The 25,890-nt window shown below is 48.4% G+C and overlaps 1 protein-coding gene and 1 long non-coding RNA gene across 3 annotated transcripts in view; one reads left to right on the forward strand and one right to left on the reverse strand.

Annotated features, from left to right (window-relative positions):
• The window catches only part of BCAS4 (breast carcinoma amplified sequence 4), a 216,821-nt gene that overhangs the window by 186,108 nt on the left and 4,823 nt on the right, over positions 1-25,890 (forward strand). The window lies entirely within an intron of this gene.
• LOC135057656 (uncharacterized) lies at positions 753-11,024 on the reverse strand. The gene is made up of 3 exons (XR_010244270.1): positions 10,908-11,024; positions 2,493-2,627; positions 753-982 (listed from the first exon to the last, which is right to left on the reverse strand). It is a non-coding gene; the product is annotated as an uncharacterized LOC135057656 (long non-coding RNA).

Here is a 25,890-nt window from a genome sequence, read left to right on the forward strand (position 1 = left end):
TCCGCCTGATGCCTATCCCTCTCCCCACCCCCCTAACCCTGCCTGTCCACAGTCTAACCCTAACCTCCCCCCTTTGTGCCTAACCCTCCCGTGGAGGTGCCTAATCCTAACTCTCCCTCTCCCACAGCCTAACCACCCCCCCTCCGTCCCTGCTACCTAAACCTAACCCTCCCTCGCAGCCTAACCACTCCCGGGGGTGCCTAACCCACCCTACCCGCGGTCTAATGCTAACCTCCCCCCACGCGCAGCCTAAACCTAACACAGTGTCTGACGCCTAAACCTAACCCCCCGCCTGATGCCTAAACCTAACCCTCCCTCCCCCGCAGCCTAACCACCTCCAGGGGTGCCTAACCCTAACCCACCCTACCCGCAGCATAACCCTAACCTCCCCCACCCACAGCCTAAACTTAACCCCCTGCCTGATGCCTAAACCTAATCCCCCTGCCTAAACCTAACCCTCCCTCTCCCGCAGCCTAGCCACCCCTGGGGGTGCCTAACCCTAAGCTCCCCCCACCCGCAGCCTAAACTTAACCCCCCGGCCTAACGCCTAAACCTAACCCTCCTGCCTGATGCCTAAACCTCCCTCCCACGCAGCCTAACCTCCCCCGTGCGTGCCTAACCTACCCTATCCGCAGCCTAACCTAAACTCTCTCCACCGGCATGCCTAACCCTAACCCCCCCGATGCCTAAACCTAACGTAAACCTAACCCTCCCTCCCCTGCAGCCTAACCCCCCCTCGTGTCTGATGCCTAAACCTAACTCCCCTTACCCAGCCCTAAACCTAAGATCGTGGGGATACGGGCGTTGGTATCCTTGCCCATTCGGAGTTCCAGTGTCGGGATCCCAGTGTCAGTATTCTGACTGCCGTAAACCCAACAGCCGGCATCTTTACCGCATCTCCTAATAGGTAATGCATATGTCCCAACATTTGGAGCATGTGTCCGCAGCTCTCCTCCCAGGGCAGCTATTCAGGGATCACCCACTGCGTGTAGAAGAAGAGGAAGAAATGAAAAATCATTGTTAGTGGATGAACAAGCAGAGAGACAAACTGCAAACAGTGGTGTGGTTGTGTAGAGAGAAAAATCTCTCTATGTAAATATGTTACTCTAACTACTGACGACATGGAAAATACCTAAAATAAGGACAATTAACCCAAAGGGACCATTGTTTTTATACAATACACACATTGGGGGGATAAGTTCTCTCTTACAGTAATTAGTGGGTACCTTCAGAAAAGAAATTTGACAAATCCAATTAGATACGAGTTACCATTGCTGCAACGTTTCAACAGCATCCAAACTCACACCCTTCGTGGCCAGATTCAGCCTATCGGACTACCGGAAAGTGCGGCTGTTGTAAAACAAACTCGCACCTGATTAAACTGACCCCTTAGTTGTTAAATGTGATAAAATAGTAAAATATAACGGTGTAATTGTGGGCCTGATTCAGTTGTGGTTGTTGAAGCAATCTCTGCTGCAATCTTGCCATTCACAATTGCATTGTGACTCTGAGCAGTCGTAGGCTGAGCAAGTCTCTTAGACACAGGGGGCTCTACAGCAGCAAAACAGGTCGCAATGGGTAATTTATGCACGCACATGGAACGGCGTTTGAATGGACCTGACACGCCTGTATACAGTTAGCCACCCCCGTTACCACCACAAACGCTGACTTCCTGTCAATCACTTTGCGACGGGATCCTCTATGTGAGCTTGATTTCATTTTGTGCGCTGTGCAGCTTACACGCATGCACAGTGAAAAAGCATTGAGCCACTTGGTGCAACAGCAGCTCTGCATCCGCATCTGAATCAGGCCCCCTGAGCAGTAAGGAGAAGGACTCTAAGGAAAGGACTACGTCACCTTTATTATATGTAAAGATAGGGAAACAGTCACTTGTTACAGCTCCAATTCACATCATTTATACCATTCTGTACCATTTCATCATTTGGTTATTCTATGGGGGAGATGTATTAAGCCCTGCAGAGTGATAAAGTGGAGAGAGGTAAAGTACCAGCCAATCAGCTCCTAAATGTTACAGGCTGTGTTTGAAAAATGACAACTAGGGGCTGATTGGTTGTTAGTTTATCTCTCTCCACTTTATCACTCTCCCAGGCTTTGTACACCTGCCCCCAGTTCATTGATATACTGTAAATGTCAGCCATTTCACTATCTCCCCGATCTGTATTGTTCTTTCCCCGATCTGTGTGTTCTGTGTCATGCTCTCCCCACCCTTCCTGTTTTTCTGTATTACAGTATGTTCTACATCTCGCAACCCCCAGAAGTGTATGTCCTTCCTCTATATGTCCTATAGAGTATGCCACAATTTCTATGTTTTTGTATTGTGCCCCCACACCATCTGTATGTGCTATACCAATTTGCCCCCTTCTGCATGTTTTGTATTGGCCGCGCTCCCCCACCATAGACCCTATGTTTTGTACTGTGCTCTCAATACCCTCACCACACACACACACAATTACACAAGTATGGTAACTTACCTCCTGCGTGCTATTCTCCGGTCACTAATTCCTCTGCGACCCCTCCCGTCATCTTCAACTGACACTTTGCAGATCTCTTTGCCGGTCACCCGACACTCTGCAAATCTCTTTGCCAGAACTTTGCCAAATGATGATCTAAATAACCAGAATTTCCAGGTCAGACATACTGTGTGTATAATTATACTACTACATTTTGTTACATACTTTCATTTTTATTCATTTGCAATTTATCTATTTTTTTGACTTTTTATCCAAAACCCAAGATCCTTTCTCATAGAGACCCAAGTTATCTGCTCCAGGTTTTATCTTCCCTAGTGCTAGGATCATGTTAGTATCATAAGGGCCCCATACACTAGGACGATTTTACACGATTTCATACAATTCCGATATATCCGTCTTATATATTGTATGAAATTGTATGCAATCGTATGTGTTTTAGATCGTATACAATCTGATGGGCGTCACCGTGGCTGTCAGATAGGATCCCCTAGGTCGTTGGTGCTGCACTAATGATATATCGGAATTGGATGGAATCGGATGAAAAAAATAAGAATTTACTCACCGGTAATTCTATTTCTCGTAGTCCGTAGTGGATGCTGGGAACTCCGTAAGGACCATGGGGAATAGCGGGCTCCGAAGGAGACTGGGCACTCTAAGAAAGATTAGGTACTATCTGGTGTGCACTGGCTCCTCCCTCTATGCCCCTCCTCCAGACCTCAGTTAGGAAAACTGTGCCCGGCCAGAGCTGACACAATAAGGAAGGGATTTGGAATCCCGGGTAAGACTCATACCAGCCACACCAATCACACCGTACAACTCGTGATAATATATCCAGTTAACAGTATGAACAACAACTGAGCCTCACGAACAGATGGCTCAGAACAATAACCCTTTAGTTAGGCAATAACTATATACAAGTATTGCAGACAATCCGCACTTGGGATGGGCGCCCAGCATCCACTACGGACTACGAGAAATAGAATTACCGGTGAGTAAATTCTTATTTTCTCTGACGTCCTAGTGGATGCTGGGAACTCCGTAAGGACCATGGGGATTATATCAAAGCTCCCAAACGGGCGGGAGAGTGCGGATGACTCTGCAGCACCGAATGAGCAAACTCAAGGTCCTCCTCAGCCAGGGTATCAAACTTGTAGAATTTTGCAAATGTGTTTGAACCCGACCAAGTAGCAGCTCGGCAAAGTTGTAAAGCCGAGACCCCTCGGGCAGCCGCCCAAGAAGAGCCCACTTTCCTCGTGGAATGGGCTGTTACAGATTTAGGATGCGGCAGTCCAGCCGCAGAATGTGCAAGTTGAATCGTGCTACAGATCCAGCGAGCAATAGTCTGCTTAGAAGCAGGAGCACCCAGCTTGTTGGGTGCATACAGGATAAATAGCGAGTCAGTTTTCCTGACTCCAGCCGTCCTGGAAACATATATTTTCAGGGCCCTGACTACGTCCAGTAACTTGGAATCCTCCAAGTCCCGAGTAGCCGCAGGCACCACAATAGGTTGGTTCACATGAAAAGCTGAAAACACCTTAGGAAGGAATTGGGAACAAGTCCTCAATTCCGCCCTATCCATATGAAAAATCAGATAAGGGCTTTTACATGACAAAGCCGCCAATTCTGATAAACGCCTGGCTGACGCCAAGGCCAACAGCATGACCACTTTCCACGTGAGGTATTTTAGCTCCACGGTTTTAAGTGGCTCAAACCAATGCGACTTTAGGAAATCCAACACCACGTTGAGATCCCACGGTGCCACTGGAGGCACAAAAGGGGGCTGAATATGCAGCACTCCTTTAACAAAAGTCTGAACTTCAGGCAGTGAAGCCAGTTCTTTTTGGAAGAAAATCGACAGAGCCGAGATCTGGACCTTAATGGAACCCAATTTTAGGCCCATAGTCACTCCTAACTGTAGGAAGTGCAGAAATCGACCGAGCTGAAATTCCTCCGTTGGGGCCTTCCTGGCCTCACACCAAGCAACATATTTTCGCCATATGCGGTGATAATGTCTTACGGTCACATCTTTCCTAGCTTTAATCAGCGTAGGAATGACTTCCTCCGGAATGCCCTTTTCTTTTAGGATCCGGTGTTCAACCGCCATGCCGTCAAACGCAGCCGCGGTAAGTCTTGGAACAGACAGGGCCCCTGCTGCAGCAGGTCCTGTCTGAGCTGCAGAGGCCATGGGTCCTCTGAGATCATTTCTTGAAGTTCTGGGTACCAATCTCTTCTTGGCCAATCCGGAACCACAAGTATAGTTCTTACTCCTCTCCTTCTTATTATTCTCAGTACCTTGGGTATGAGAGGCAGAGGAGGGAACACATAAACCGACTGGTACACCCACGGTGTCACTAGAGCGTCCACAGCTATCGCCTGAGGGTCCCTTGACCTGGCGCAATATCTTTTTAGCTTTTTGTTGAGGCGAGACGCCATCATGTCCACCTGTGGCCTTTCCCAACGGTGTACAATCATTTGGAAGACTTCTGGATGAAGTCCCCACTCTCCCGGGTGGAGATCGTGCCTGCTGAGGAAGTCTGCTTCCCAGTTGTCCACTCCCGGAATGAACACTGCTGACAGTGCTAACACATGATTTTCCGCCCATCGGAGAATCCTTGTGGCTTCTGCCATCGCCATCCTGCTTCTTGTGCCGCCCTGACGGTTTACATGGGCGACCGCCGTGATGTTGTCTGACTGGATCAGCACCGGCTGGTGTTGAAGCAGGGGTCTTGCCAGACTTAGGGCATTGTAAATGGCCCTTAGTTCCAGAATATGTATGTGTAGGGAAGTCTCCTGACTCGTCCATAGTCCTTGGAAGTTTCTTCCCTGTGTGACTGCCCCCCAACCTCGAAGGCTGGCATCCGTGGTCACCAGGACCCAGTCCTGTATGCCGAATCTGCGACCCTCTAGAAGATGAGCACTCTGCAGCCACCACAACAGTGACACCCTGGTCCTTGGAGACAGGGTTATCAGCTGATGCATCTGAAGATGCGATCCGGACCACTTGTCCAACAGATCCCACTGAAAGATCCTTGCATGGAACCTTCCGAATGGAATTGCTTCGTAAGAAGCTACCATCTTTCCCAGGACTCAGGTGTCGGTGCACCACTGCACGCGTTTTGGTTTTAGGAGGTCTCTGACTAGAGATGACAACTCCTTGGTCTTCTCCTCCGGGAGAAACACCTTTTTCTGTTCTGTGTCCAGAACCATCCCCAGGAACAGTAGACGCGTTGTAGGAACCAGCTGCGACTTTGGAATATTCAGGATCCAGCCGTGCTGTTGTAGCACTTCCCGAGCTAGTGCTACTCCGATCAACAACTGTTCCCTGGACCTCGCCTTTATAAGGAGATCGTCCAAGTACGGGATAATTATAACTCCCTTTTTTCGAAGGAGTATCATCATTTCGGCCATTACCTTGGTAAATACCCTCGGTGCCGTGGACAGACCAAACGGCAACGTCTGGAATTGGTAATGACAGTCCTGTACCACAAATCTGAGGTACTCCTGGTGAGGAGGGTAAATGGGGACATGCAGGTAAGCATCCTTGATGTCCAGTGATACCATGTAATCCCCTTCATCCAGGCTTGCAATAACCGCCCTGAGCGATTCCATTTTGAACTTGAACCTTCTTATATAAGTGTTTAAGGATTTCAAATTTAAAATGGGTCTCACCGAACCGTCCGGTTTCGGTACCACAAACATTGTGGAATAGTAACCCCGTCCCTGTTGAAGGAGGGGTACTTTGGTTATCACCTGCTGGGAGTACAGCTTGTGAATCGCCTCCAGCACCGCCTCCCTGTCTGGGGGAGTAGTTGGCAAGGCTGATTTGAGGAAACGGCGAGGGGGAGACGTCTCGAATTCCAGCTTGTACCCCTGAGATACCACTTGTAGAATCCAGGGATCCACCCGTGAGCAAACCCACTGGTCGCTGAAGTTCCGGAGACGGGCCCACACCGCACCTGGCTCCACCTGTGGAGCCCCAGCGTCATGCGGTGGACTTAGAGGAAGCGGGAGAGGACTTTTGTTCCTGGGAACTTGCTGTTTGGTGCAGCTTTTTCCCCCTACCTCTGCCTCTGGGCAGAAAGGACGCGCCTTTAACCCGCTTGCCTTTCTGGGGCCGAAAGGACTGTACCTGATAATACGGTGCTTTCTTTGGCTGTGAGGGAACATGGGGTAAAAATGTCGACTTCCCAGCCGTCGCTGTGGAAACGAGGTCCGAGAGACCATCCCCAAACAATTCCTCACCCTTGTAAGGCAAAACCTCCATGTGCCTTTTAGAATCCGCATCACCTGTCCACTGCAGAGTCCATAATACTCTCCTGGCAGAAATGGACATTGCATTTATTCTAGATGCCAGTTGGCAAATATCCTTCTGTGCATCTCTCATGTATAAGACTACGTCTTTAATATGCTCTACAGTAGCAATATAGTGTCCCTGTCAAGGGTATCAATGTTATCAGACAGGGAATCTGACCACGCAGCTGCAGCACTGCACATCCATGCTGAAGCAATAGCCGGTCTCAGTATAATACCTGAGTGTGTATATACAGACTTCAGGATAGCCTCCTGCTTTCTATCTGCAGGCTCCTTTAGGGCGGCCGTATCCGGAGACGGTAGTGCCACCTTCTTTGACAAGCGTGTGAGCGCTTTATCCACCCTAGGGGATGTCTCCCAACGTATCCTATCCTCTGGCGGGAAAGGGTACGCCCTTAGTAACTTTTTGGAAATTACCAGTTTCTTATCGGGGGAAACCCACGTCACACACTTCATTTAACTCTTCAGAAGGGGGAAAAACCACAGGTTGCTTTTTCTCCCCAAACATAATACCCTTTTTTGTGGTACCAGGGTTAATGTCAGAAATGTGCAACACATTTTTCATTGCCGTAATCCTGTAACGGATGGACCTATTGGAATGTACACTAGTCTCATAGTCGTCGACACTGGAGTCAGTATCCGTGTCGACATCTGTGTCTGCCATCTGAGGTAGCAGGCGTTTTTGAGCCCCTGATGGCTTTTGAGACGCCTGGGCAGGCACGGACTGAGAAGCCGGCTGTCCCACATCTGCTATGTCATCAAACCTCTTATGTAAGGAGTTGACACTGTCACGTAATTCCTTCCACATATCCATCCACTCAGGTGTCGACCCCGCAGGGGGTGACATCACATTTATCGGCACCTGCTCCGCCTCCACATAAGCCTCCTCATCAAACATGTCGACACAGCCGTACCGACACTCCGCTCACACACAGGGAATGCTCTGACTGAGGACAGGACCCCACAAAGTCCTTTGGGGAGACAGAGAGAGAGTATGCAAGCACACACCACAGCGCTATAAATCACAGGGATGTACACTATAATGAGTGATTTTACCCTATAGCAGCTATATATATATATATATATATATATATATATATAGTTAGTATTTGCGCCTAAATTTAGTGCCCCCCCCCCTCTCTTTTTTACCCTATTGAGCCTGGAAACTGCAGGGGAGAGCCTGGGGAGCATCCTTCCAGCGGAGCTGTGAGAGGAAATGGCGCAAGTGTGCTGAGGGAGATAGCCCCGCCCCCTTCACGGCGGACTTCTCCCGCTTTTTTTTATGGATATATGGCAGGGGATTTTACACATATATAGTCTTAATGACTATATTATGTGTATTTTTTGCCAATGTAAGGTAATCTTATTGCAGCCCAGGGCGCCCCCCCCCAGCGCCCTGCACCCATCAGTGACTGGAGTGTGAGGTGTGCATGGGGAGCAATGGCGCACAGCTGCAGTGCTGTGCGCTACCTTAATGAAGACCGGAGTCTTCAGCCGCCGATTTCCTGGACGTTCTTCTTGCTTCTGGCTCTGCAAGGGGGACGGCGGCGCGGCTCCAGGACCGGACGACCGAGGCTGGGCCTGTGTTCGATCCCTCTGGAGCTAATGGTGTCCAGTAGCCTAGAAGCCCAAGCTAGCTGCAAGCAGGTAGGTTCGCTTCTCTCCCCTAAGTCCCTCGTAGCAGTGAGTCTGTTGCCAGCAGATCTCACTGAAAATAAAAAACCTAAATATACTTTCTTTTCTAGAAGCTCAGGAGAGCCCCTAGTGTGCATCCAGCTCGAGCCGGGCACAGATTCTAACTGAGGTCTGGAGGAGGGGCATAGAGGGAGGAGCCAGTGCACATCAGGTAGTCCTAATTCTTTCTTAGAGTGCCCAGTCTCCTTCGGAGCCCGCTATTCCCCATGGTCCTTACAGAGTTCCCAGCATCCACTAGGACGTCAGAGAAAGTTTTTTGTGCATGTGATATATCGCATGCGATGTATCACCGGGAAGTTTGACTGGCATTCTCCGGACACTCCTAGGCCCCGTAGCCCTCTATCTAGCCCATCCGATATATCTTATGGTACAATTGTATGCTGTACGATATATTGCATGCGATGTATAGCGGCTTGATCCAGTGCCGTAACTAGACATTTTAGCGCTGTGTGCAAGAAAAGGCATCGGCGCCCCCCCCAGCGCAAACCGGCGGCAGTGCGCGCCGTAGGCGCGCCCCAAAATATAGGGGCGTGGCTTCGCGGGAAAGGGGTGTGGACACAAAATAATACCAATTCATACAATGGTGCACAGTAGTCTCCATTATTCAAATTACGCCGCACAGTAGCGCCACTACACCAGGTAGTGCCCCTTTTACACCTTACTGCGGGCAGATTCCCCTTTTTACACATTACGGCAGACAGCGTCCCCTTTTTACACATTTCAGCAGACTGCGTCCCCTATTTTACACATTATGGCAGACAGCGTCCCCTATTTTACACATTACGGCAGACAGCGTCCCCTTTTTTCACATTACGGCAGACAGCGTCCCCTTTTTTACACATTACGGTAGACAGCGTCCCCTTTTATACATATTACGGCAGACAGCGTCCCCTTTTTCACATTACGGCAGACATCGTCCCATTTTTACACATTACGGCAGACAGCGTCCCCTTTTTACACATTTCAGTAGACAGCGTCCCCTATTTAACACATTACGGCAGACAGCGTCCCCTTTTTACACATTACTATCCAGAGGGGTTGGCAGTGAATGGGAGAGGAAGAGAGATGAAGGGGGAGGGGAGGTAAAGGAGGGAGAGCTTCGTTCACATACCTTTGATCTTACTCCTCCTTGGGGCTGGGCACCAGACGCAGTGAAGGATTACTGGCCCAGTCCTGCTCTTAATTAGAACCCCAGCGCCTGTTAAAAGCGTCACTTTTAGCGCTGTACGCGCCGCAGCGCTGCCTCTCTGAGGTCACAACAGCACAACTGACCAGCCAGCGCGGGTGAAAGTCCTGAGCTGGCTCACCACACGCTGACGGATGGGCAGTGGGAGCGCAGGGGGAATATGCGCTCTAACTAGGTGTGCACTGTGGGCAATGCCCCTTCTGCACACACCTAGTTACGGCGCTGGTGACCAGTAGCCGGGAAGATAATACAAAGAGTGCTGAGGAAAGGAAAATAACGAGCCGGGCGGAGGTTAGTACATCCCGCCCTAAATATTAAAAAAAAAAAAGCTTAGAAAACATCCATTTGGATGTACAGTATTTTAAATGTCGTCTTTTTTTCTCTTTGCTAACAGTAAACCCACAAGACAGACAGCAGCAGCAGCACAGAGACAGGCTCTTCCACATTCTTTAGGCTTCCCATGCTCCTCGCTGTGCAGCAGTAGAGTCAGGGCGGCGGGCGCAGGGCAGTGTGGGAGAGACGTCTGACATCATCATGTCTCTCCGGAATTGCAGGGGAGGGGAGCCGGGCTGCCGCTGGGCCATCTCTGTCACACTGAGACTGAGCCGCAGTGTTGCACTGAGCTCACAGCAGCAGCGGCGGCTTAAAAACTTCCTCCGAACTTGAAGCCGCGGCGGTGGCTTCAGCTGGACACAGACAGGCGGGCAGGCCGGCGGCGGCTCTTCGGGCGGGTGAGCGGGCAGCGGGACACGGGCGGGCAGAGAGGCTACTTCAGCAGGATGCAGGCGCCGGGCGGCGTCGCCGTCTGCGGGACACAGGCGGCGCCGCTGCCGCCATCAGGCAGCAGTCTGGGCTCAGTCAGAGCTAGTAGCGGGTGTGATGCCCGATGGTGCGCCCTCAGTGCATTTGCGCTGTGGGCAAGGCACCATCGGTACACACCTAGTTACGGCTCTGGCTTCATCAATCGCATGCGATATATCTTATGCAAAAATAGCACAAAAGTACCAAATCGTATGGAATCACTCCCGGGGAGGTCCCGGGGGAGTTCAAGGGAAATTACATCCGACTTCAGCCTCAGACATATCGTTATAGTGTATGGGGCCCTATACACTGGGCCTAATTCAGACCTGATCGCAGCAGCAAATTTGTTCTCTAATGGACAAAACCATGTGCACTGCAGGTGGGGCAGATGTAACATGGGCAGAGAGAGTATGGTAACTTACCTCCTTCATGTTATGCTCCAGTTGTTGCTACCTCTGCGACCACTCCCGTTGTCTTCAACTGACACTTTGCAGATCTCTTTGTCGGTCACCCGACACTCTGCAAATCTCTTTGCCAGATGATCTAAAAAACATAAAAGACTATCATTAAGCATAGTACTAGTTTAAGTACAATAAAATGTCCATGAGTCAACCAGTTTCCCAATTTTCCTTAAACCAATCAAGATACTTTCAAAGTTATCAATATCCCATTTATCTATTTTATTAACTTTTTCATCCCAAAGCCACGATCCTGCCTCATAGAGACCCAGGTTATCTGCATCCCCTGTATGTGTGCTTATCCTCCATACTGCCCTCTTTATTCCTGTAACGCTACATTTTTATTCCTAAATATGTCGTTCCTTCCTGTGCTTCTCCTATTTATGTGTCCTTGTACCTGTATTCCCTGTTCTGTCTATCTTGTCTTGCCTTTCAGCTGACTATACTGCACTCTGTCTTCCTTACCCCCCTTCATTATACCCTGCTATGTAGGACTCACCTCCTCCTACCTGTCTTCCTGCATGGAAACTGGAAATGTCAGCAGCTGTAGATAGAATGTTACAGGAAGAAGCATTGTGATGTCACTGGCTAGTGATGTCACAGGCTAGGTGTAATGTCACAGTAACCAGCAGCAAAAGCCACAGAGTTACAGCTATCTTACATATACATTTTCTACATCAATTACAACTGGATGATATACATGAGTTTCTAGTTTTAAAAAAATGAGACTAGTGTAGAAAATGAAGTATAAGGCAATGTTGTACAGAGTGCCTCAATATATAGGTAAAGGGAAAATATAAGTGACAGGAATTTCTAGACTAAATCACTGCTTATATTTTATAAGGAAACAAAGCTCTTTATCTAAGAGGCTGAATTAATCATTTTCCGTTATATGTGTGTGTGTGTGTGTGTGTGTGTGTGTGTGTGTGTGTGTGTGTGTGTGTGTGTGTGTGTATATATATATATATATATATATATATATATATATATATATATATATATATATATATAGAGAGAGAGAGAGAGAGAGAGAGAGAGAGAGAGAGAGAGAGAGAGAGAGAGGGTGATACTATCCAATTAAACCAGAAAACTCACAAATTATAGTTTCTGTGTCTGGCTGACCTCAAGTCTATATTTCACCTGGTTTAATCAGCCACAGAACCTGTGTAACCCATGAGCATATAAAGAGGAGAAGAAATAAGAGTTGTCTTTTTTGTGGCGCACTAGAAATTTATTATTCAATACCAGCGTATATAAAACTGTAAGGCAGGCCCGCATGGTGACATTCACAGGGAATAGGTAATGACATCCACTGGACTTGTTCACACCCGCTGGACGTGTTGGAAAGAGGTTGAGTGGACAGTGAGCGTGGCTGTGCCCTGTGGCACCACGTGGCACCATTGTACCGACAGCAGGACTGCTGAGAACGGAACCAGGAGGGTAAATAACTGTTTTGTTTTCATTTCATCTCATGACACTCCACCCAAAGCTACTCTTCTGGTTATCCTATCAGGGCCGAAACTAGGATTTTCGGTACCCGGGGCAAGGCTGAAATTTAGCGCCCCCCTTCCCCCACCACCGCACCCACACATACAAAAAAATAATAATAATTAAAAAAAAAACAAAAAATATATATATATATATATATATATATATATATATATATGTGGCGTGCAGTGAGGTCAGTGGCTAGTGAGGCACTACAGCCATAATGCCGAATCCTGCCGATGACCCCTAGCTAATGCCCGCTACTGCCTCTGAGCCGATACCCGCTGCCACCGCCAATGGCTTACAAACTCGCCCACAATCAACTGACCCAGCCCACCGCCACTAATTTCTATCTCAGTCCGATGCCGCCAATGCCCGCTGCCAGCCTGCTCATCATACTTGTGATATATTATACATTTTTATAGAAAAAAAAATTAGTGTTTGGGACTGGGAAGGGAGTGGGAGGAGGACATGAATGCAATTTTGTTGTCCAGGGCTTCCATTAACTTAATGGAGAAGGGTCTGAATGGGTTAAAAAAAACAATGCGTGAGGTCCCCCCTCCTAAGTATAACCAGCCTCGGGCTCTTTTAGCCGGTCCTGGTTGTTTAAATACTGGGGAAAAAATTGGACAGAGGTTCCCCGTATTTAGACAACCAGCACCGGGCTCTTAGAGCGGTCCTGGTTCCAAAAATACGGGGGACAAAAGATGTAGGGGTCCCCCGTATATTTAAAACCAGCACTGGGCTCCACTAGACAGAGAGATAATGCCACAGACGGGGTACACTTTTATGTAGGTCCCTGCGGCCGTGGCATTACCCCCCCAACTAGTCACCTCTGGCCGGGGTACCCTGGAGGAGTGGGGACCCCTTAAATCAAGGGGTCCCCCCCTCCAGGCACCCAAGGGCCAGGGGTGAAGCCCGAGGCTGTCCCCAACACCCCTGGGCGGTGGGTGCTGGGCTGATAGCCATGTGTGTAAAAAAAGAATATTGTTTTTTGTTGTGGAACTACAAGGCCCAGCAAGTTTCCCCCGCTTGTTGGTACTTGGAGAACCTCAAGTACCAGCAGGCGGGGAAATAACGGGCTCACTGGTACCTGTAGTTCTACAACAAAAAAAGTACCCAAATAAAAACACAAACACACACACCGTGACAGTAAAATTTTATTATAACACACTTACACACTCACACATACTTACCTACATCCCACGCCGGTCACGTTCACTTGTCCAGTAGAATCCAATAGCGATACCTGTAAAAATGAGAGAGAGATTACTTACCTACATCCCACGCCGGTCACGTCCACTTGTCCAGTAGAATCCAAAGGGGTAGAGACACCTGTAAAAATGAAAAGTATACTGACATATCCAATCCATACCTCCCAACATGACCTCTCCAGGAGGGACACAATGCTCTGCTACTGGAGTTCACCATTAATTTATGATTGCCATCACCTGTGCTGAACAGGTGTATGGATTACAAAAGGTGTTTCAGCACAGGTGATGGGAATCATAAATTAATAGGGAACTCCAGGAGCAAGAGAGAGCGAGAGAGAGAGAGACATTACCTTGGCTACAAAGCAATTCAATCTTATCTCTACTTTTACATTGGTTTTAACCCAATCATTGCCCCAAAAAAATCCAATAAGACAGAGTTGTAGTGTGATGAACAGAAAACATACAATCCATGAACCCCTTGTGTGCCGTTAGATACTGCAGTGCTGAGAGCGGCAGTACTTTAGATAAGCTATTCATATCTGGCTCCATATCTGTATTAGACATTTTGCTTTATCACAATATCAATGTGCAGCACGCTTCTTGTACCCTGATCTTATAACAACGAGAGAGAGAGAGAGATGCTGCTGGAGCCGGACAGCCGTATTTACTGCACGGCCACCGCTGAGTGTCACTATCAGGTGATCGGGAGGACGGGGGAGAGCTCCGCCGGACCACCGCTGCTGGTAAGGTGAGCAGGAGGACGGGATGGGGCGGGAGACGCGCACACACTGAAGGCCCATCAACGCCGGGACCCGCCAGCTGCTTCTCCAACTCCCGCCCGCCGCGATCATCTCCATCAGATGAGTGACCGCCGCGTTGCCGCCGCTGCTGCTAGGTTACAGCCACAGACTACTAGAGGTCCCTGCGCCCCCGGAAATCCGGCGCCCGGGGCGCGTGACCCCCTAGCCCCCCCCTAGTTTCGGCCCTGATCCTATCAACTAGGACAACAATGAACGTGACTCCATAACATTTCTTCCATTGTTTTTCCATGTCACAGAAACATTGCATGTGTGTTACAGGTGACCATCCTAATCTTCTCTCCTTCACTTCACACTAATGTCATTGTTACTGATACATTATTTGGATCAAGCATCAAAAGGAAACTTAGGTATAAGAGTCTGGCCGGCATATCACTTATTGCATGACGACCTTGTGCCTGCACTGTACTGTATGTAGACGGAGCATTTGGTTTTCTAATGACTTCCATAGACTCCATAAGAGGGCATGCCGACATAGCATATTGTTGAATGTTAACATGTATGATCTTAAACTCCATCTATAAATTTTCTGTTGCGAGACTTCCAATATGCTCAGAATATTGCTACTGTGACAGATGATTTAGTATATACTAGCTGGAGTACCCGGCATTGCCCCGGATTTTAAGAATGTCTGTTTAAAAAAATAAATGTAAATATTAAACACACAGTATAAATAACATTGTAGATAGCTGAAAACCCGTGCTTTAGTACGGGATGAGGATGGTAAATTAGAATGATAGTTTGTTAATTTACGTTGATTGGAGATCTAGTATATAGGCATATCTTGCTTCCCTGATGCACTTTGTGTAGTGGCCGCACCCCTTTTTGGTCTCCCAATGGACCCTGCTGTTCCCACTATACAATTCTCAGTCTGTGGCTTCCTGCTGCCTCCATTCCCCTTCTCACATCATGTCACTGGCCCTGTCACATGCAGCCCTGTCATCACTGAGATATCGGGGGTAATTCCAATTTGATCGCAGCAGGAATTTTTTTAAGCAGTTGGGCAAAACCATGTGCACTGCAGGGGAGGCAGATATAACATGTGCAGAAAGAGTTAGATTTGGGTGTTTTGTTTCTGTGCGGGGTAAATACTGGCTGCTTTATTTTTACACTGCAAATTAGATTGCAGATTGAACACACCACACCCAAATCTAACTCTCTCTGCACATGTTATATCTGCCTTCCCTGCAGTGCACATGGTTTTGCCCAATTGCTAACAAACTTGAGGCTGCGATCAACTTGGAATTACCCTCATCATGCATGTCCTGATATAGTGTGTGCTGCTGGCCCACCCTTAGGGGGTGCTAGTAGTGTGTTACCCTCACAGTGTTTGTTCCCAGAGTGTAAGTCATATGTGTAGTAAGTTTGGTGTAAATTGCTCCAGGCATTCCAGAGTTATGCTGACTGCTGAAAAACTCTGTGCTGCTGCCTCACCCCTAGGAGTGTCTTACCCCTACAGTGTTTGTTCCCAGCTTGCAAGTCATATGTGAACCAAGTTTGTTGTAAATTGGTCCAGGCATTCTGGAGTTATGCTGTCTCCTGACATACTCTGTGCTGCTGTCCCACCCCTAGGGGTGTCTAACCGCCACAGAGTTTATTTGCAGTTTGTAAGTCAGATGTGTACCAAGTTTGGCTTAAATTGCTCCAAGCCTTCCACAGTTATGCTGTCTGCTGACATACTCTGTGCTGCTGTCCCACCCCTAGGGGTGCTAGGTGTGTCTGACCCCCACAGTGTTTGTTTCCACAGTGAAAGTCATATGTGTACCAAGTTTGTTGTAAATTGCTGCAGGCATTCCAGAGTTATGCTGTCTGCTGAAATACTCAGTGCTGCTGCCTCACCCCTAGGGGCGCCAGGGGTGTCTTCCTCCCACAGTCTTTGTTCCCAGATTGTAAGGCATATGTGTACCAAGTTTTGAGTACATTACTCCAGCAATTCCGGAGTTATGCTGTCTCCTGATACACTCTGTGCTGCTGTCTGTGTGCCCCCCCCCCCCCCCTCCTAGGGGTGTTAGGGATTTCTAATTGTTTTAGTTGCCTCTGCCCTGTTTTAATACGCTCGAATGTAAAATTTCACGATCGTCGCTTGTAAACTGTGGATTTATATAGAAGGACAGAAGGACGGATTTTCACTTTTATATAGTAGATACACTTAGTCACATATCAAAGTAAACTCTGTCATACTTGGCAACATTTTATAACAAGTTCCAGGGATGCTTGGTGGCTGAGCCCAGTGCATGGTGGAATGTCATGTGCGGATCTGTTTAGGAGGACCTTTGTGCACTGCAACTCCCATCGTGTCATGTTTACTGGACTTCATTATAATGTGATGACTTGTTTCTCTGGCTGGGTCCACAGGATTATCCACAGGATAACATTGGGATATTGTCGAGCGACAGCGAAAATGGCACCAACACGGTCACGAGCTTTCTGGCCTCCCAGGATGCATTGGGGCCTCCACTATATAGTCCCGCCCACTGACTCAGTCAGATCAGTTTTTTGCTTGGTGCGGCAGGAAGCCGCATGGTCACAGGGCTGCTGTGAAAGCAGCCTCAAGTTTTCATTACTTTATTTTTATAGACTTACTGTTTTTGTTTGAGCGACTTCTCTTAACAGCGTCTTAAACGTGTATTAGAAAGAGTCGCTCCAACAACTCCCCACCGGGTCGCAACAACGCTTACCTTCGCGGTACAGTGCTGTCTCGACGGGCGTCTGTGTCGGATGTTCTAGCAGGTCCAGCAGACGTTACCAGGCTGTGGCCGGAGCATGGGGAGACAGTGAGTATATGGACTTCCTCTTACTAGAGGGGTCAGGACACAGCTACGCTGATTTGGTGGAGACTACAAACAGCGTGTTGATGCGCCGAACATCTCGAGTGTGACAGCGCTACGCTCCGGGGATCATAGGCGCCAGGACTAGGTGAGGCCGCGATCCTGGGAGTTTAAGTCAACAGGGGGTTTCAGACGCTCTCCTGGCCGTCCCTCCTCCGAGTTCATGGCCAGTTCCCGCGGGTCTCTCGTTTCATGAACTGAATAACCTCACTTCCGGCTCAGACGCTACCACGAGGGTACTCGGTCGCAGCTTAGACGCTGCGGTTGTGTACACTGGATATAAACCCGCCTAGACCGAGTCGCAGGCCTTTAGTGTCTGCATGCACGTGGAGTCGCTCAGCGTCCGTGTCCGTTGGTGAGCGTCCGTGTCCGTTATCAGTTACCAAGAGCGGCAGTGTACACCAGTAGCGTCTGAATCCACTCAGCGTCTTTCGAGCGTCTTTGCTTGGATATGGAAGTGTGGTGAGTCTCCCTGTATCCCGCTCCCTGGAGGCAGGGTATACAGTACTAAAAATTCCTTCTACTTCTTAGTGTGCACTGTTAATTTTTTGTACCTATTGCATATGAGACCTGTATATTACTGTGTTTTCTGCATGTTATGTTGAAAAAGAACCAGTTAAACAGAAGTACAAATTTCCTACTTATGTATAAGTTATTATGGAGGTTGTATTCTCATATGACAATGTCTAATGCTTTAACATGTGACTGACTGCTAGTATGTGTGCTGACTTTTCTGTGTAATGTCAGTCCTGTTCTGACCCTCAAATCAGGTGCACTGTGGTCAGATTGATTTCACCTCTATATACTGATTATAGGGTGTGGTTCAGTCACAAAATTGTGTAGTCAATATCAGAAAAAATGTCTGTGAGCGGCAAAAGTGATGAGGAGAATTTGTCAAGCACTCCTACAGCCCTAACATGCTTATCTTGTAAGTCAGGGGTAATTGATATGATTCAATTGGTCACTTATGAGGGTTTGTGTGCAAACTGTTTCGCTTTTCAGCGAAGTAAAAAACAGGAGTTAGTTCAACCTCCAGTAGAGCCACCATGGAATATGTTCGCAAAGACTCTGTCTTCAATAGCGGACAGGTTAGCTCCAGTAGCACCACCTCAGGGGTTAGGTTACACTATGAACCCATACATGCAGCTCCCTTCCTATGGTTTGGCTCCAGTAGCCTCTACAAGCAACCAAGGGGTAGGTAAGACTAAGACAGATACGTCTGTATGGCAGACTACACAAGAGGATACATCGGATGATGATGCGGAAACAATAGATTCAACTCCGTATGATGATCAGTCGCAGAGCTTTAGTTCAGATGATGTAGCTGAACTCATTAATGCAGTAAAGGCTGTGCTTTCTCTGGAAGAACCAGCCAAGACAGCGTTAAAAGCAAAAGCACCTGTATTCAAACGAACAAAGTCAGTGAAAGCTGAATTTCCAGCGTCAGGAGTTGATGGAAATGATGGATGAGTCTTGGGCAGCGCCCGGTAAAAAGTATAAGATTCCTAGGAGATGGGATTCTTATTATCCATTTCCTGCTGGAGATTGTTCGAAGAGAGAAGTTCCTCCAAAAGTAGATGCACATGTTCTGCGACTCGTGCACAAATCTGCTTTGCCACTGTCATCTACCTCTTTGAATGATGTCACAGACAGGAGGGTAGAGAGCCTATTGAAAAATATTTTTTCTCTTGTGGGTGCAGTGGTAAGACCTGCTATGGCTTCGGCCTGGGTAGCAAAGGCAATGGGCGAATGGATAGAGGAACTAGAGAATGACATCCCCTCTCCTACTAGGGAGCAAGAGGATCGTCTTTGCCGTTTAAGACAATCTGCCCAGTATTTAGAAGAAGCAGCCATTGATGTAGGCACTGTTGCTTCTAAAGCTTCAGCCCTGGCAGTAGTCGCTCGCAGAGCAGTCTGGCTACGGACCTGGAAGGCAGATGCGGAGTCCAAGAAGGAATTGGAAGCATTGCCTTTCATGGGTAATATATTATTTGGAAAACCTTTATCGGATATCCTAGAGTCAGAGGCTGAATCGAAGAAGGTCAGATTTCCGGCTACCTACAACCCTAAGTCCAAGGGTTTAAAATTTCGCTCATTTCGCTGGCAAAGCAAAGCGAAAGGTAAAGAGGAGCCTAAACAACCCCAGTTTAAATCCAGGGGTAAGAAGCAGTGGGCTAGCAAAAAGCCAGCTTCCAAACCTGAACAAAAGCCCTCAGCCTGAAGAGACGGGCCTCCGCCTGGAGGATTCCAGGGTTGGGGGCCGACTCCTGCAATTTGCACACACATGGCAACAGTCAACAACAGATGCCTGGGTGCAGAAGGTAGTATCTCAGGGGTATGGGTTCCCATTCAGGAGGCAGCCTCCTCAAAGATTTTTTTGCACCAGCTCGTCTCGTATAGAGTCGAAGGCCAATGCCCTGCAAGAAGCAGTCCAAAAATTACTGCAGTCAGGTGTGATTGTCCCAGTACATCCATCACAAAAGGGACAGGGGTATTACTCCAATCTGTTTCTAATCCAGAAACCAAATGGGTCATATCGACCAATTCTAAATCTGAAGATGCTGAACAATTACATATGGATCCCGAAGTTCCACATGGAGACGTTACGCTCCATAATGTTGGCTATGGAACCGGGAGACTATATGGTATCTCTGGATGTGCGGGATGCTTACCTACATGTGCCTATAGCACTATCACATCAGTGTTACCTCAGGTTTGCAATCCTCAAGGAACACTTCCAGTTCCAAGCTCTGCCCTTCGGGCTAGCTACAGCACCCAGGGTGTTTACCAAGATCATGGTGGTTATGGCAGCTTGTCTGCGCAAACAAGGGATAAGGATATTCCCATACCTAGACGACCTATTAATCTTAGCACAGTCGCAAGATTTACTGTTGAGCCATCTCCAACAGACGATAGTTTGTTTACAGAGACACGGGTGGCTCATAAATTGGGAGAAGTCGTCCCTGAATCCATCACAGCGGATGGTTCATTTGGGAGCCATATTGGATTCAGACCTACAGAGAGTTCTCTTACCAGAGAAGAAAATAGTCAAGGTGCAGGTCATGGCTCAGGAAGCGTTGCAAGCCCAGACAATGTCAGTCCATGCAGCAATGCGGCTGTTGGGTCTGATGGTATCAACGTTCGACATGGTGGAATATGCGCAATTCCACTCCAGACCATTGCAGCATCTCATTTTGACAAAATGGAACGGAAATCATCAAACAATAAAGAAGCAGATGATAAAGATTCCAGTAAATGTAAAAAGGTCTCTAGCATGGTGGCTACAGACAGACCATTTAAACAAGGGGAGACCCTTTTGGATAAAAGAGTGGCAAGTCCTGATGACAGATGCCAGCCTGCAAGGTTGGGGGGCGGTACTCGGAAGCCTATGGTTCCAGGGAAAATGGACCGCAAGGGAAAGTCGCCTGCCGATAAATCTGTTAGAAATAAGAGCCATTTACTTGGCCCTAGTTCAGGCAAAGGACAATCTACAAGGAAGACCAGTCCAGATCCGCTCAGACAATGCGACGGCAGTAGCATACCTAAATCATCAAGGAGGGACTCACAGCAAGAGTCTGATGGAGGAAGTAACTCCCATTCTAAAGTGGGCAGAACTCCATCTCCCAGCATTGTCAGCAGTATTTGTCCCGGGTGTACTAAATTGGGAAGCGGATTTTCTCAGTCGGCACACCATTCAGGAAACCGAATGGGCACTACACCCAGAAGTGTTCCAAACACTGGTGAACAGATGGGGTCTACCCGAGATAGACCTTATGGCGTCTCGTCTAAACAACAAAGTTCCGAGGTACGGATCAAGAACAAGGGACCCAGGAGCAGTCCTGGTAGACGCACTGTCAGTAGAATGGAGGTTTCAGCTGGCATATCTGTTCCCTCCAATATCTCTGTTACCCAGAGTAGTGAGAAAGATAAAACAGGCAAAAGGAGCAATCATTCTAATAGCTCCAGCTTGGCCAAGAAGGCATTGGTACACAGATCTGTGGAGAATGTCCGTGGAAGCACCGATACTGCTCCCTCAACGTTCAGATCTGTTAATGCAGGGTCCTTGTTGTCACAGTCATCTGGATCGCCTGTCTTTGACGGCGTGGCTGTTGAAACCTCTATCTTAGAGGCTAAAGGATTTTCAAAGCAAGTAATCCAAACCATGCTTAGAGCAAGAAAGCCTTCTTCGGCCCGTGTATATCATAGAATATGGCAAGCCTATATTCATTGGTGTTCTGGAAAAAATTACAATCCAAGAGCCTTTAAAGTAGCTAGAATTTTGGATTTTCTGCAGGCAGGATTGGATAAGGGGTTGAAGGTTGCTTCCTTGAGGGTGCAAGTCTCAGCGTTGACTGTATGGTTTCAGCAGAAGATTGCTGACCTACAGGATGTACGTACTTTTTTCCAAGGAGTAGTACATATTCAACCTCCATTTGTTCCTCCTGCAGCTCCCTGGGATTTGAATTTAGTTCTTAAATTTCTCCAGGGTCCTTTGTTTGAACCACTTGAGAGAGCAGATCTTAAGTGGTTAACGGTTAAAGTTCTTTTTTTACTGGCAATGGCGTCAGCCAGAAGAGTGTCAGATTTAGGAGCATTATCATGTAAGTCTCCTTTCCTAAGTTTTTTTCCAGACAGAGCAGTTCTCAGAACGAGATCTAGTTATCTTCCAAAGGTGGTGTCAAAGTTTCACCTGAATGAAGAGATTGTAGTCCCAGCTTTTCAGGTATCGGGACTATCTGCGGGAGAAGCGTCACTGGACGTGGTCCGGTCTTTAAAAATCTACATAGATCGTACTAGTACCATCAGGAAAACAGATTATCTCTTCATCCTCTACGGATTCCATAGGAGAGGTTGGCCTGCTAGTAAACAGACGCTGGCGAGATGGCTCCGAATGGTAATATCTGAAGCTTATTCTCATGCAGATCTCCCTATTCCGGCTAATGTCTCTGCACACTCTACACGTAAGGTAGGTCCTTCTTGGGCAGCACAACAGGGTGCATCAGCAGAACAGATATGTAGGGCAGCCACATGGTCTTCCATAAACACATTCATCAGACATTATGCCTTGGATACTTTAGCCTCTCATGACGCAGACTTCGGGCGAAAGGTCCTCCTGTGCAATCAGGAGCGTCCCCACCACTAAAATGGCTTTGGGAATCCCAATGTTATCCTGTGGATAATCCTGTGGACCCAGCCAGAGAAATTAACGTTATGGTAAGAACTTACCGTTGATAACGTGATTTCTCTTATGTCCACAGGTATCCACAGGGATCCCACCCGGACGCATCTGATTTGAGGATCTAGACAAACACTAAAAACCTCTTCCTTCTTGTATGGAAGGGTGTGCATGTGTGTTCTTATCGCCTGTACAGGTCTCTACCTAATGTTCCTGCCTATAATCGCTGTGGAAAGAACTGATCTGACTGAGTCAGTGGGCGGGACTATATAGTGGAGGCCCCAATGCATCCTGGGAGGCCAGAAAGCTCGTGACCGTGTTGGTGCCATTTTCGCTGTCGCTCGACAATATCCCAATGTTATCCTGTGGATACCTGTGGACATAAGAGAAATCACGTTATCAACGGTAAGTTCTTACCATAACGTTCATTTTTAATTCATGTTAATTACTCATGTTCCATACATTTTCATTTATACCACTTAATGTGCACATAACACAGTGTTTATAGGGCCTAATACAGACCTGATCGCTTGCTAGCGTTTTTTGCAGTGCTGCCATCAGGTCAGAATTGCGCATGCGTATGCACCGCAATGTGCAGGCACGTCGCAAAGGTACAAAGCGGTTCGTTGCTCTGCGATGGGTTTGTGCAAAGAATCCATTCGCATGGGCGATCGCAAGGAGATTGACAGGAAGAAGGCATTTGTGGGTGTCAACTGACCGTTTTCTGGGAGTGGTTGGAAAAACGCAGGCGTTTGCAGGGCGGGTGTCTGACGTGAATTCCGGTTCCGGACAGGCTGAAGTGATCGCAGCGGCTGAGTAAGTCCTGGGCTACTCAGAAACTGCACAAAATCTTTTTGTACCACTCGGCTGCACATGCGATCGCACACTTGCACAGCTAAAATACACTCCCCGGTGGGCGGCGACTATGTGAACGCAGGACTGCAAAAAACAGCTAGCGAGCGATCAGGTCTGAATTGGCCCCATAGATCCTCCAGAAACCCCATGGGGCTGTTTTACTGGTCCATGTCAGGTTTGGCCATCCAAGTGTGAGGTCAAATTGATGAATAATCCTGGGCCGCAGCTCCAGAGGCGGGATGGGCCTGCGTGTGGCCAGCTGTACAGTGGAGACATCGGATAACAGCCCATGTCCTCTCATGCTTTACAGTGTTTACTTGCAAAATTGGTGGTGGTGGTGGGTGTTTGGTAGGCTAAAGCACTGGGGCTCATTACAAATACTGGAGTCTATTTACTAAGCCTTGGAGAGAGATAAAGTGGACGGAGATAAGTACCAGCCAATCAGCTGCTAACTGTCATATTATAGGCTGGGTTTGAAAAATGACAGGAGCTGATTGGCTGGTACTTTATCTCCATCCACTTTATCTCTCTCCAAGGCTTAGTACATAGACCCCATTGTATGCAGTGGATGTGGGGTGATGAAATGGTTAAAAAATAGATACTTTTTTGCTGGTGAGCTACAGGGCCCAGATATTACACACTTACCAAGTTCTTGGCTGCCAGTTGGGAGGGGTATGGCGCAACCATGTGGGCAGTGCAGGGGCATGACAGCAGAATCGCATCATCAAGGCACAGTATATAAAGCCACGATTACATCATTGTAAAGCGGGGGAAGGGGCCATGATGATGGGATTCAGCAGAAATAGCATCATCAGCTCGCCTGGACTGGTCGCTTCACACAGGAAGTGGGCATCAGCGTGTGGAACTGAGGCGTTACTGAAGATATGCCTACACCTTGGTGCCTGCTATCCTGGAGTCTCCAAGACATTGCGGGAGAATAGGCAAGTACCATATGCTCTATCATGCGCTGGGATCGTGTAACCGGCGGTTGGGATCCCAGTGGTCAGCATCCTGATGCCGGGATCCTGGCCGCCAGATTGCCGGTGGGGGTACGAGTGCAACAGAGCCCCATGCGGGCTCGCTAAGGGCGTAGCTACCATAGGCGAAGGGAGTGCAGCTGCTATGGGGCCCAGAGCTGAGAGGGGCCACCTTCCCTGTCACAGTTACATGTGTTATATACAGGGTGTAGCTACCATAGGTGCAGGGAGTGCAGATGCTATGGGGCCCAGAGCAGAGAGAGGCCACCTTCCCTGTCACAGTTACATGTGTTATATACAGTGTGTAGCTACCATAGGTGCAGGGAGTGCAGATGCTATGGGGCCCAGAGCAGAGAGAGGCCACCTTCCCTGTCACAGTTACATGTGTTATATACAGTGTGTAGCTACCATAGGTGCAGGGAGTGCAGCTGCTATGGGGCCCAGTGCTGAGAGGGGCCACCTTCCCTGTCACAATTACATGTGTTATGTGCAGGTGTAGCTACCATAGCTGCAGCTGCTTTGGGACCCACAGGTGAGAGGGGCCACCTTCCCTGTCACAGTTACATGTGTTATATACAGGGTGTAGCTACCATAGGTGCAGGGAGTGCAGATGCTATGGGGCCCAGTGCTGAGAGGGGCCACCTTCCCTGTCACAGTTACACATGTTATATACAAGGGTGTAGCTACCATAGGTGCGAGGTGTGCAGCTGCTATGGGGCCCAGTGCTGAGAGGGGCCACCTTCCCTGTCACAGTTACATGTGTTATATACAAGGACGTAGCTACCATAGGTGCAGGGAGTGCAGCTGCTATGGGGCCCAGTGCTGAGAGGGGCCACCTTCCCTGTCACAGTTACATGTGTTATATACAAGGACGTAGCTACCATAGGTGCAGGGAGTGCAGCTGCTATGGGGCCCAGTGCTGAGAGGGGCCACCATCCCTGTCACAGTTACATGTGTTATATACAGGGTGTAGCTACCATAGGTGCAGGGAGTGCAGCTGCTATGGGGCCCAGTGCTGAGAGGGGCCCCCTTCCCTGTCACAGTTACATGTGTTATATACAGGGTGTAGCTACCATAAGTGCAGGGAGTGCAGCTGCTATGGGGCCCAGTGCTGAGAGGTGCAACCTTCCCTGTCACAATTGCATGTGCTATATGCAGGGTGTAGCTACCATAAGTGCAGGGAGTGCAGCTGCTATGCAGAGCTGAGAGGTGCAACCTTCCCTGTCACAATTACATGTGTTATATGCAGGGTGTAGCTATCATAGGTGCAGCTGCTATGGGGCCCAGTGCTGAGAGGTGCAACCTTCCCTGTCCCAATTACATGTGTTATATGCAGGGTGTAGCTATCATAGGTGCAGCTGCTTTGGGACCCACAGCTGAGAGGGGCCACCTTCCCTGTCACAGTTACATGTGTTATATACAAGGTTGTAGCTACCATAGGTGCAGGGAGTGCAGCTACCAGGGGTGGATTGGCCCACCAGGACACCATGACAGATTCTGATGGGCTGGTCCCATATCCCCCTCAGCCAGGCTGATTCACACTCCGGCTGGGCTGGCTCACACTGCTTCCAGTACTTGTGGTTCATTGGAA

This window comes from Pseudophryne corroboree, chromosome 3 (assembly GCF_028390025.1).
Source record: "Pseudophryne corroboree isolate aPseCor3 chromosome 3, aPseCor3.hap2, whole genome shotgun sequence".
Classification (NCBI taxonomy): domain Eukaryota; kingdom Metazoa; phylum Chordata; class Amphibia; order Anura; family Myobatrachidae; genus Pseudophryne; species Pseudophryne corroboree.